This window comes from Panthera onca, chromosome B3 (genome assembly GCF_046562875.1).
Source record: "Panthera onca isolate mPanOnc1 chromosome B3, mPanOnc1 haplotype 2, whole genome shotgun sequence".
NCBI classification, from domain to species: Eukaryota; Metazoa; Chordata; class Mammalia; order Carnivora; family Felidae; genus Panthera; species Panthera onca.
Genome location: NC_138344.1, coordinates 142,279,880 through 142,293,128, shown reverse-complemented (window position 1 = coordinate 142,293,128; position 13,249 = coordinate 142,279,880). Strand labels below are relative to the sequence as shown.

The 13,249-nt window shown below is 37.9% G+C and overlaps 1 long non-coding RNA gene, 6 other non-coding genes and 1 pseudogene across 7 annotated transcripts in view; all 8 read right to left on the bottom strand.

The window, feature by feature from the left end:
• Positions 1 to 13,249, bottom strand: part of LOC132670316 (uncharacterized) — a 73,204-nt gene that overhangs the window by 6,421 nt on the left and 53,534 nt on the right. Inside the window, exons 17-25 of the long non-coding RNA XR_014137859.1 lie at positions 13,143 to 13,229; positions 12,163 to 12,246; positions 11,149 to 11,230; positions 9,980 to 10,062; positions 9,076 to 9,129; positions 8,096 to 8,277; positions 1,803 to 1,939; positions 1,059 to 1,144; positions 56 to 143 (exon numbers count right to left, since the gene is read on the bottom strand). This is a non-coding gene — a long non-coding RNA (uncharacterized LOC132670316). The remainder of the gene's footprint in view (positions 1 to 55; positions 144 to 1,058; positions 1,145 to 1,802; positions 1,940 to 8,095; positions 8,278 to 9,075; positions 9,130 to 9,979; positions 10,063 to 11,148; positions 11,231 to 12,162; positions 12,247 to 13,142; positions 13,230 to 13,249) is intronic.
• On the bottom strand, positions 861 to 938 carry LOC132670595 (small nucleolar RNA SNORD113/SNORD114 family). The gene has a single exon (XR_009606825.1). It is a non-coding gene; the product is annotated as a small nucleolar RNA SNORD113/SNORD114 family (small nucleolar RNA).
• Positions 7,661 to 7,732, bottom strand: LOC132670589 (small nucleolar RNA SNORD113/SNORD114 family). The gene has a single exon (XR_009606819.1). It is a non-coding gene; the product is annotated as a small nucleolar RNA SNORD113/SNORD114 family (small nucleolar RNA).
• Positions 8,654 to 8,721, bottom strand: LOC132670631 (small nucleolar RNA SNORD113/SNORD114 family; annotated as a pseudogene).
• On the bottom strand, positions 9,554 to 9,625 carry LOC132670630 (small nucleolar RNA SNORD113/SNORD114 family). Its single transcript, XR_009606855.1, has one exon. It is a non-coding gene; the product is annotated as a small nucleolar RNA SNORD113/SNORD114 family (small nucleolar RNA).
• Positions 10,525 to 10,599, bottom strand: LOC132670596 (small nucleolar RNA SNORD113/SNORD114 family). The gene has a single exon (XR_009606826.1). It is a non-coding gene; the product is annotated as a small nucleolar RNA SNORD113/SNORD114 family (small nucleolar RNA).
• Positions 11,740 to 11,814, bottom strand: LOC132670594 (small nucleolar RNA SNORD113/SNORD114 family). The gene has a single exon (XR_009606824.1). It is a non-coding gene; the product is annotated as a small nucleolar RNA SNORD113/SNORD114 family (small nucleolar RNA).
• On the bottom strand, positions 12,727 to 12,801 carry LOC132670586 (small nucleolar RNA SNORD113/SNORD114 family). Its single transcript, XR_009606816.1, has one exon. It is a non-coding gene; the product is annotated as a small nucleolar RNA SNORD113/SNORD114 family (small nucleolar RNA).

The window sequence follows — 13,249 nt, the reverse complement described above, 5'->3', positions numbered from 1 at the left end:
AATTTGAAAAAGCCAAAACATTCAATCTAAGAGAAGCACATTGACTACGACTCACATTGTCGTCCAGGCTCCCAAGACGCAGATGCAAAGCACACAGCTGCTATAAATCTGAAGACGCGTGAATGACCTTGAGTGCATCCATTCTGAGGAGTACAGAGCAGAGAGGACGATAACACATTACGGCCTCCTCGTCATTGATCCTTTGCTTCTGCATTTCACTTCTCAGTGACCTAGGCAAGCCCTCATGAAGAGTCTCCCGTACATATTTCATTTTCTCTTAAGAAAATGAACAACGTAGGGCCGCCTGGGTGGCTCGGTCGGTTGAGCAACCAACTGCGGCCCAGGTCATGATCTCACGGTTCGTGAGTTCAAGCCCCGCATCAGGCTCCGAGCTGACATCTCAGAGCCTGGAGCCTGCTTCGGATTCTGGGTCTCCCTCCCTCTCTGCCCCTCCCCCGCTCATGGTCTGTCTCTCTCTGTCTCTGAAATAAACATTAAAAAAAAAAAGAAAGAAAATGAACAACTTAGACGTTGCCCCTGACCCAGAAAATGAACACTGACTATTATTTATTTTGTCTAGATGACCCTTAGCCAAAGACTTAACAGTCATGTAACCATTTATTCCTTGTCGGACTTCAATCTTTTCAAATTTATGAATACTATGTCTTGCCTCACCACATATTTTTATAATTAGAGCATGCTTTGCCGTATGGATCTTTGTCTATTTGTTGCTTATTTTCATTCCTCCAATTATAATAACGGAATGAAAATGCATGAACAAACACAGAGGCCAAAAACAAGATCTTCGCATAGTCCTGACTTCTGCCTGCAGCATCCTGTCAAACAAAGAGAATGCCCGGTTGGACCTCAGAGTTTCAGACACACATTATTCACCATCATCCATGACTCATACGCCACCAGCCGTCATCATCGGTCCAGGATTGGCGGGCTTTCTCTCCGTTCACTTCTAAACTGTTTCTTAAGTCATTCATTCACATACAGTGGATATTCTTAAGCAAACCACCCAAAGCCACACAAGAACTTTGACTATTACTCACATGGGTCTGCACGCTCCTAATGCATACATGCAACCAGAGAGCTCGTGGCCATGGACGATGCTCACATCACCCCAAGTGCATCCATTCTGAGGAGTACAAAGCAGAGAAGTTGATAAAGAAACGTAAGCCCTTATCTACACTTACCTTTCCTTTCCACATTTCATTTACTCAATTTTTATGAGTATGTTAATTTTTCATTTATATATATAGATATATATATACATACATATATATGTTTTTTTTTCTACTAACAAAGGGAACAACCTTGAACTTGTAACTGATCCAGAATTTAAAAATTGATTTTTAATTACCTGTGTCTGCATAATTCTTAGCCAAAGAAGTAATACCCTTGATCATTTTCTTCCTTTTTTTTTTTCAATTTTTTATCTGGAAGAGAGAGAGCATGCTCACGAGCAAGGGAGAGGAGCAGGAGAGAGAGAGAGAGAGAGAGAGAGAGAGAGAGAGAATCCAAGCAGGCTCCAGGCTCTGAGCTGTCAGCACAGAGCCTGCCTGACACAGGGCTCAAACTCACGAACTGCAAGATCATGACCTGAGCTGAAGTCGGACACTTAACCGACTGAGCCACCCAGGTGCCCCACAATCTATTTATTTCTTAATGGGCATCAACGTTTTTAATTTTTATTAATAGTATGTCCTGCCTCACCACATACGTTCATAATTGGACAGTCCTTCATTCTCTCTCTATTTATATTTCTTAAATGGTTCTAACATTGATCCACTTACCATCCATGACTTGTATCCCTGTATCCCGTCCATGACTTGTATCACCAGCCATCACCCCTGGTCCATGTTTGGGTTTCTTTTCTTTTTTTTTCTCGTAATTTGTGTCTATATTTGTTATCCATTGCATCATTAGTTGTCTGACAATAATAAAAAATTAGATGACTTACAAAACAACCTCAAGGGCAAGATGCTTGAATGTCCCTAGCATCTGCCTATACACCCATTTCCCACATGGACTATGTTTCTTCTGTTAATCAATCTCAATGTTGCACATTATCAATCAACATGTTTTATATCCTATTCGTTATTGGACAATAGTCAACTTTTTTACTAATGTAATAATTTTTAATAATACTGTACAAGCCCTTAAACAAATGACCTGAATGAAAACGAGATCTTGGCTGGTACTGACTTTAGTCTCTTCTCTGACACAGAGGCTATGTGATAATCTTGATCGCGCGTAAACAGAAATCAGCTCCAGCCTCCCTTCTGAAGAGGATGAAGCAAAGAAGGTGCTAGAAAGATTGAGACATCCTCTCTATTGATCAGACTTTCCACCATTCATATACAAAGTCATTTAGGTACTTATTAACTTATAATAACATTTATTTATTTTTCTCTTAATATTAATCAAACATAAAATTTATACGCGACTCAGTAACCTCTACTTATCACTGCAGGTAATAAAATGCTGAGACAATATTCCCATTAATACCTACTTTTCTGATTCGTTTTCTTAGTCACTTGGGTATTTATTATTTTATAGTGGTACTTCCTTCTTTTTCTCTTGGTAAATGAACCACTTGAACTCACCACTAACTCAAAGCAAGAACATACTATTACATATCATCATCTGTATTCTCCCTACCCAAAATGTAACCCCCTTGATCTCTTTATTAATGAAGTCCAGTGGTTCCAAGCTATATTCATAGTAATTCTTGCCTCACCACGTATTTTCATAGTTGGATATGCCTCACTCTTTTCACCTTTATGCACTGACGTATTTGTTCCTCTCATTTATTGAGTAAAATAAAAGCAAAATGGCGGCACCTGGGTGGCTCAGTTGGTCGAGTGCCTGACTTAGGCTCAGGTCACGATCTCAGCACTCGTGAGTTCAAGCCCCGCATCAGGCTCTGTGCCGACAGCTCAGAGCCTGGAGCCTGCTTTGGATTCTGTGACTCTGTCCCTCTCCGCCCCTCCCCTGCTCTCTCTCTCTCTCTCTCTCTCTCAAAAATAAATAAATATTTTAAAAAATTTAATTACAAAAAGAAATAAAAGCAAAATCCACAAAGCACCAAAGACTAAGAACATGATCCTTGACTATTACTGTAATCTCTATATAGGCTCACTCCCACAGGTATAAACACTTCAATCCCTTTTTGCACGGGACCTCAGTACATCATAGATGTTTTGATCATAAGGTATAATAGATCAGAATGCATTCCATTCGCATCATTGGTCCATGGTTTGCCTTTTTCGTGTAATTTGCATATTTATATACCTAGACCACTCGCATCAGAACTAAGACACTGACTACTAGTTCCATCTCCTATGTGCTTCGTCCTCATAACAAAAATAGTTTACGACTTTATCAGTTAAGGAGTGTTTAGGGAGACACTGAAATAGAAATTTAAAGAGTTATAAAAAGGAGTGACATGGATTTGATCTATTTTTAAAATCATCCCAAGTAGGGGAGGTGGGTGGGGGATGGGAGAAAGAGGTGATGGGGATTAAGGAGGGCTCGTGTTGTGATGAGCCCAGGATGACATATGGAGGTACTGAATCACTATGCTGTACCCCTGAAGCTAATCCTACACTGTACGTTAACTAGCTGGAATTTAAATAAAAACTTAAAAAATAAAATAAAATCATCCCAAGTAATACTACATCAAAGTAATCATAAACTTTAGGGGAACCTGGGTGGCTTAGTTGGTTAACCATCTGATTCTTGATTTCAGATCAGGTTATGATCTCATGGTTCATGAGATCGAGTCCTGCATTGGGTTCTGTGCTGACAGCATGGAGCCTGCTTGGGATTCTCTCTTCCTCTCTCTCTGCCCCTCCCCCACTCATTCTCCCTCTCTCTCTCTCAAAATAAATAAGTAAACATTATTTAAAAATTAATCATAAACGTTGGTTCCTCATCATTGGAGTCTACACAGAATGTGTAATCAGTTCAGGTGCATCCGTTTGCAGAGCATAAAGATGATGTTATTAAAAGAATGAGCTATTTTCTCCATTGAATCATGCTTTCTCCTTTCATTTGCTTGAAGTTTCAGATATTTATTAATTAATGTATCTATTACCTTGCTCCTTGTTTTTCATTATTATTATTATTATTATTATTATTACTTAGTTTCAAGTGTGGAGTTGAGTGATTCAACACCTCCCTACAACACTGGGTGCTCATCGCAGGAGCACTCCTTAATCCCCATCACCTATTTTACCCCCCCCGACCACCTCCTCCCTGGTAACCACCAGTGTGTTCTCTGTAGTTAAGAGTCTGTTTCTTAGTTTTCCTCTCTTTTTTGTCTTAATAAAATAAACAACCTGGTACTTACCACTGATCCAAAGCAAGGGCATTAACTATTACATACATCTGACTTAAAGCAGTGATTCTCAAACCGTTGTTTCTAAATGACGCATTATCACTGTGCGAACATATTTGCAATGCAGGTCCTTGGATCCCCACCACCCCCCCACCCCCGACCTTGAATCCTCCCAAAGCAGAGATGCTGAGGGTGGGACTGGAAATCTATAGTTTAACCACTCTTGCAGGTGATTTTGGTGCTCACTCAAGTGAGTTGTAGTACGCCAACCCAGAGGGGTTAACCTTTAACCTACTGATTTCTTAATATACTGCAATGTTTCCCAATTGTATAAACAAAAATGTCAACCTTGCAACATTCTTCCCAATTAATCCAGCATTAATTACTCTCTTCGTCTATTTACCTATCTACCTACCTATCTGTCGTCTACTGGTTTTGTTCATTTATTCCCTTAGAATAATGCAATAAATTCCCAGGATTCCATCATCAGATTCTTCCAAATTACTGTCTAGCTATAGATTTATTCTCGCGGATGTAATATACCAAATCTCCCTTTGAAATGAACTTCAATAGTACAGAAGTGACTTGACCACAAGACACATTCAGAATGCATTCCATTCACATCACTGGCCCTTGCTTGGCTCTTTTTTTTTTCAAGTTTTTATACAAATTCCAATTAGTTAACATATAGTGTAGTATTAGTTTCAGGAGTAGAGTTTAGTGATTCAGCACTCACATAGAACACCCAATGCTCATCCCAACAGGTGCCCTCCTTAATACACATACAAAAACGACACCTTACATCTTTCTATGAGTTGCTTCATTGAATTAACAACTTAGATCTCTACCACAGAAGAATGCTTATACACTGCGGTACAAACCCAAGAAGGAATTATAAATATTTATGAAAGTGAATGTAAAATCTTCAAACCTTAAAAAAAAAACTGTATCGATAGATTTAATATTCATTCATTCGTTCTTTAATTCATAAACACATTGACAAAACTATTCACTTTAAACCATAATGAGAACTGTTTAATGAAACCCAGACTAAAAATGCTGTTGTGTGTTACCTGTGCAGTTCCCCTGACTCAACCTGGAGAGAGCTGAGATTTGTTTCTTACGAGGGACAAAACGTGAATAGAACTGATGGACCATGCATCACCGCATGCTTATCACTGGCCATGTGCTTTGTTCCCTTTTACATTATTAAGTTATTAACTTATTTATTAATCTATAATGATAAAATGTGTACTGTTGTATACAAACTCGGGATAACACTAATTAATAATAACTGTTTCCAGCTGCTCACTCTCATAAATGACAAAGGACTACATACTTTTTTTCCAATTTTACTGAGAAATTATTGATAAATATAGTTGTATCTATTTGAAGTGTACCATGTGGCTTTTGATTTACATATACACTGTGGAATGATTACCAATGGAACACAGTGAAGCCAGTTGGATTGATCATAACTTGTTATAGGACTCAATTTTGTCACTGGTTCATGCTTGAGCCTCCTTAATATAGTTAGTTGATTATATTAGATAAACTTTCCCCCTATTTCTCAATTAAAAAATGAAAACAAAAACACCTGCAAGCCAAAGACAGCACAGAACGTGAACATCAACAACTACACACCTCTGTCCACACATCCCTTCTGATGAGGTGTAAACGCCTTCATAAATTTTTAATGGACTTCTGTTCCTTAGAAATGGATTGGTAATGATGTTAGTTTCATTACATATGCTATAGCTATTCCACATTTGGCCCTATTTTCCCTTCCTTCATTCATACATTTTTAGTTATTATTGCATTGATTAATTTTTAATAAGCAGTCAATATTTGTGAAACTCAAAAGCCCAAGAATAATATTCTTGAATATCTCTAACTACTGCTTACAGGACCATTTATCACAGAAGCAATGGACTAGATTTCTTTTTGCACTGGATTTGCATTGAATCACAAAGTTGTAGATCAGCCTTCTTCAACCTTGCCTCATATGCTACTGGCCCTCAGTATTGGTCCAGGTATCACTCTTTTCCTTCACTGAATTATAATTTTGTTAGAGATTAATTCACTAATTCGCTAATAAAAAATACCCATGAGATTTTTTTTTTTTAATTTTTTTTTTCAACGTTTTTTATTTATTTTTGGGACAGAGAGAGACAGAGCATGAACGGGGGAGGGGCAGAGAGAGAGGGAGACACAGAATCGGAAACAGGCTCCAGGCTCCGAGCCATCGGCCCAGAGCCTGACGCGGGGCTCGAACCCACGGACCGCGAGATCGTGACCTGGCTGAAGTCGGAGGCTTAACCGACTGCGCCACCCAGGCGCCCCTACCCATGAGATTTTTAAAAATAGCTTTAATACCCCTAACTTTGGTACATAAAATCATTTTCTACAGGGAAAATAGTCTAGATCTGCTTTGCTAACTGACCTCAGTATTGAGTATGGATTAGCCAACACGCTCATTTCAAACTCTTTCTCATTAGTGCACGGTTGGCATGAACTAATCTGTAACATCTGTCTATAGAATTATTTCCCCGAGCAATTCATTTCTTTCATTAACTGACCTCAATGTGTTGTATATGGATTAATAAACACAACGCTTCACGTTAATGGCATTTGGGGGCAATGGTTGGCATTCGCTGATTATATTTCACATTTTTAATACCACAGCGAATACCCTTAAACAAGCCTCCCAAACTGAGAGAACACTGACTCTTACTTCTCTTGATTTCCACTCTCTAACACATAGATGCAGCCATAGAACTTGTGATCATGGAAGATGCTTAAGTCAACTTGAGTGCATCCACTCTGCAGAGAACAGAGCGGATGATAACAAAAAGCTAGACACCTAATTTCCACTGGTCTTTGCATCCCATCTTTCATTTAGTGGGTCATTTCGGGAATCTGCAGTTGGGAGGAATGTTTATTTAATTTCTCCTAATAAAAGAACAATAATGACCTTGCCGCTGACATGGATTATGAACATTGCCAATTACTATTTAACACGACAGCTATACAATCCTTAGCCCGAGAGGCAACACCTCTGTATCATTTACTATTGGTGGATGGGAGTGTGTTTTCAATATATATTAATAGCATTTCTTGTCTCACTACCTATTTTTGTAATTGGACAATGCTTCATGACCTTAATCTTTGCTTGTTTATACATTATTGATTATCTCCTTAAAAATAGAGAATGCATGAACATAAACCCAAAACATGATCCCTTTAAATTCATGGTATCTGTCTAATGGTATCGCTTCACAAAGGGCACTGGACTAGATTGCCTTTCATTGGGACCTCAGAGTTCCAGACATGTATTCATCGTATAGGACTCATACGCCACCAGTGGTCATCATCGATCCATTATTGTCCCTCTTTTCCTTCATTCAGTTGTACGTTATTTATCGACTAATTCATTAATTCACGAATAATAATTTTAAGACCCTCTTATTCACAAAAACACAAAAAGAGGCTTCATATCTCTAATCCGTCTGTAAGATCATTTTCACTCTCATATAGGAGACAAAAAGGATCGATGTATGGCTCTCATTAATTAGCGTTTTTCGTGTATGCATTAATCAATACAATCAACCCCTTTTAATCGATAGAATCAATTCCATAGTTGCCCCTGCTTGATTACAATTTGTACTTTTTAACGACATATAGTTAACATCTTAAAAAAAAAAAAGGGACACTAGAAAGACAAACACTTCAACCACTACTCACATTGGTCTCTATGCTCCAAACACACGTATGCAATCAGAAAGCACGTAACCATGGAAGCGCCTGAATCAGCGTGAGTGCGTCCATTCCGAAGAGTACAGAGCAGAGCAGACGATGAAGGACACTGGGACCTTATCCCATTGCCTCTTGCGAACCACATTTCATTTACTTAGTCATTCAGGTACCTGTAAAATGTTCGTGATGTAGACTTTTGTTCTCTTAACAGAGGAAACAAACTCGAGACTAACCCAGGAAATACAACTGACTCTTACTTATCAGAGTTTATATGATCCTTAGGCAAAGATTCATTCATTTCTTGGGAGGCATCAGTGTCTTTTTTCATTGTTATTGGTAATATTTCTTGCGTCACCCATGTTGGGCAATGTGTAATATTCTTCTTCTTTCTCTATTTTTTATTTGTTTAATGGTCCCATCATTGATCCACCAGTAATAATAAAATCCAAATCTACGAACCCAAATAAAAACATGATTTTTGTATATTTCTGATACCTGTCTATAGTATCATTTCCAAGAGAGGAACTCAGCTAACTATGTTTTGTGTTGGACCTTGGAGCTCCAGACATTCGTCGTTCCTAATTAACATGCTACCAGTTGTGATCACTGGTCTATATTGGAATGTCTTTTTCTTCATTCATTTCTACATTTATATTGAATAGGCTATTAATTCATTGATAATAATATAATGAATATATGATTTCCAAACCCAACAAGAAGATATTTGAATATTCTGATCATAGTCCATAGAATCATTTCCCACATGGACTAACTATATCTCTTTGAGTAATCAACTTTAAGGTTGATTGGTTAACATATTCCGTTATTGAAGAATTAATATAATATTTCATATATATTTACATGTGGACATCATTAAATTTTTATTATATTTATTCCATTTTAATACTACCATAAATACCTTTAAACAAATGACCCAAACGAAGACTAGAACTTTGACCATTGGTCACCTTGGTCTCTTGACAATCTTTACCATGACAGAAGCTGAAATCTCCTTGGGGCATCTGTTCTGAAGAGTAGCCAGCAGAGAAAATGATAAAAAGACTGAGACATTCTCTCCACTGATTCATTATTTCTAGCCGTCATATACATGGTCATTTGGGTATTTATTTATTAATGGTAACATTTAGGTTATTTTCATCTTAACAAATTACACATCAGAGTTCTGACTCAGAGAAGTAATGATTACTTATCATAGTCTATATCAGCCTTAGTCAAAGATGCAGTACACTTAATCCATTTAATATCAATTTCAATTCATATTAGTATTATTTCCCATACTATGCATTTTAAGAATAAACACTACTTGAGTCTCTTCCTCCTTATTTTAACTTATACATTTATTTATTCCTTCATAATAAGATTTTGTGAAATTCACAAACCCAAAGACCAAGAACAAGATCTCTGTATAATCTTGACAAGTGTCTATTGAACCACGTCAAACAGAAGGAATGGACATCAGATATGACTCATTCGCCACCAGTGGTCATCAGTGGTCCAGCCTTGACTTTCCCTTTCCTTCCTTCTGTCTTTATTTGTTTATTCCTCGATTCATCAATTCACTGATAACAATAAAATAAATATCTATCTATCACAAATACTCAAGGACAAGAGCCTTAATGTCCCTAATGTCTATCTATAGGATCATTCGCCTCACTGAATATGCCTCCTTCATTAAATATCTTCACTGATACAAATACCTGTTAATCAACAGAACATTTCATATCAAGTCCATATTTATCCTCAAAGCACTGGCTAGGCCTCTTTGAATATACTTAATACCATTTCACAATGTTACAATGAACACTCTAAACGAACAACCCAAACCAAGAGATAGATTTGACTAGTCCTCACCTTGGTCTACATGCACCAACATAAGGACCACCAGTGGAGCCCCTGTTGACAGCCAAGTGCTTAATCAGTTCACGTGTGTGCACCTGAGGAATAAAAAGCAGAGCACATAACAAGATTGAGAGACGCTCTGTGGATGTGACTATTTTAACTTCACTTAGTCTGTCACTTAGGAATATAGTACGTTAGGGTCATATTTATTATTTTCTCTAAACAAACGAGGCAGTATCAAACCTGACACAGACTAAGAATGAGAATGTTGACTGTGATTTACTGTCTCTATCATTCTTAGCCAAAGAGGTAAGACACTGGAAACACATTTCTTAATAAACTTTAATATTCTCAATAAACGTTAATAATTTTTACAAAGATTAGACATGCTTCGCCCTCTTAATCTCATTTACACTTGCAGATTGATTCTACTTTTAGCCATTTATTACAGTAGAATCAAAAGTCATGAAAATAAACCAATAAAAGCGCCCTCCCCCCCCCCCAACATCGGTACATAAGACCGCTTCACACAGAAGAGACTTTATTTGGTTTTTTAATTGGGCCTCAGAGTTTCAGACACATCATATTCATCATCCATGACTCATACGCCACCAACTATCATCACTGGTCCAGATCTAGGCTTCTTTTTCTTCATTCTCAGGTATGTAACTTCACTAATTCCTTAATCTATTGATGATAATTTTTAAAACCCTGGGATTCACAAAAATCCAATAATAAAAGCAGTGAATAGTCTACGTCTGCCTATAGGATCATCATCATCAACACTTCACATATGCATTAGCAAATGTTAGAGCCCATATTTATTGGTTCCCGTGTTTAGTGTTTTAAATTATATTTCATACTTTTAACAATACAGTGAATACCTTTTTTAAAGAAAAAAACTGCTTGGGGCGCCCGGGTGGGTCAGTCCATTGAGCAACTAACTTCGGCTCAGGTCCTGATCTCACAGTTCATGGGTTTGAGCCCCATGTTGGGCTCTGTGCTGACGGCTCGGAGCCTGGAACCTGCTTCGGATTCTGTCTCTCTCTCTCTCTGCCCCTCCCCCGCTCGTGCTCTGTCTCTCTCTCAAAAATAGTAAATATTTAAAAAAAAAATTTTTAATAAATAAATAGAAATTAAAAACTGCTTAAACAAATACAAGAACTGTAATCTTTACTCACATTCATCCCCATGGCCCAAACACACAGGAAATCACAGACCTTTTGACCGTAGAAAATCTGAATCAGCTGGAATGTGTTGATTCTGAGGAGTGTAACCCAGAGCGGACAATTAAAAACTGAAACTTCTCTACTAGTCTTATTTTCCTCATTTCGTCTTTCCAGCTGCCTGGGTATTATTTTTTAACGACATGTATACATATGAAATTATAAGCAAATATATCACAAAATTAACACCCGCAACCTGAGAATGACCCAGGCTTACAAAATTGAACATTGCTTCTCAGTATCAGCATCTACATGCTAACATCTAAGAGCTAACACCTTTGGTCCGTTTATTTCTCGGCCTGCATCAGGTTCCTTGGTTTGTATTAACAGAATTCCTTGCCTCACCAAATATATTCACAGGGGGTAAGTCTTTGTCCTCTATTTATTTACAGATTTTTTTTATTGGTTCTGTCACTGATCCATTTAGGTTAATAATGTAGAAACCCATGAATCCAAAATGACAAGAACCATTTCTTTGCATATTCCTAACATCGAACCATAGGATCATCTGAAAAAAAGAGGAAATAGGCTAGATTTCCCTTTGTGTTGGACCTCAGACTTCCAGACACGTAGCATTCATCGTGTAGGACTCCTATGCCACCAGCTGTCATCATCGGTCCGGGACTGGTCCACTTTGTCCTTTTCACCTCCATTTGTTCCTATGTTACTTCACCAATCTATTCATAGTAACTAAATAAGTAGCTATGAATCTCAAAGAGCGAGGACAAAAGCCTTCAGTATTTCTATCATTTTTCTTGAGAATCAGTGCCTAATTAAATACACTTCTTCTTCATTAACCACCCTCATTGCGGTAATGGTGGGTTGATCAACATAATGGCTCATACAGCTTCGACTTTGTCACTGGGCCATAGTTGGCCTTTTCTCTTACATTAAAGACTTTGTAAACAATTCCAGTGACACCCTGAACAAACCCTCCAAACCAAGACAAGAAATTTGATGATTACGCACGTTGGACTTCATGCTCCCACACAAGAGGCTACCCTGGAGTGCGTAAACATGATGGACGCTTAAATCGGCGCAGGTGTTTTCTTTCTGAGAAGCACAAAGCAAAGTAGGTATAAACAAGACTGAAACATGATGTCCACCGTTCTGCACATTCCACTTTACATCGAGTCAATCGTTTGGAAATACACTAATTTAGAATAATGTTTATTATTTTTTTATTAAAAAAGTGAGTAACCTCCTACTTGCTATAGACCCAGAATGAGAACTTCTCTATCACTGTTCACTAAAGAGGTGAGCCACGTGAACCATTCATTCTCCTTAATGGGATTCAGTATATTCAATACATTTGAATAGTTTCTATTGCCTCACCACGTATACTGAGTGCATATGTTCCACGCTCCTCATTTTGGCTTATTAATATTTGTACCTTGATTCTTGAATTGATCCATTGATAGTAAAACAATCAAAATTCAAGAAAACAGTCTAAGAAAACAGTCCCTTTATATTCCTAACATCAGTCCATAGAAGAATGTCAAGCGGAGGTAAGAGACCGTATTTCCTTTCCTGTTGGACCTCAGAGTTCCAGACACGTAGTATTCATCGTCCATGACTCCTACGCCACCAGCCGTCATCACTGGTCCATATCTCAGTCTCTTCCTCTTCATTTTCTGGATGTTATTTCATTAATGGCTGAATTCACTAATATTAATTTTTAAAACCCTAAGATTCACCACAAAAATGAATAAGGGACCTTGAATATTCCATATCTGCCCATAGATTCATCTATCATATTGATATCTCTCTCTCTCATTCATTAGTCTTAGTCTATCATAAATGGGTTCATAAACATAATACTTGGTAATACTTCCATATTCATCATCGGCCATGGCTAGCCTTTTGAATTCTATTCATTCTATCAACAATACAGTAAATACCCCCATTTTTAAAGCCTGTCACATGAAAACATGAACTCGACTACTCACGTTGGGCTATGCACACCTGGAACACAGGTGCAACCACAGGGACTGTGACCATGGAAGAATTCTTCGACCAGCTTGCGTATGTCCATCCTGGGGAATACAAAACAGAG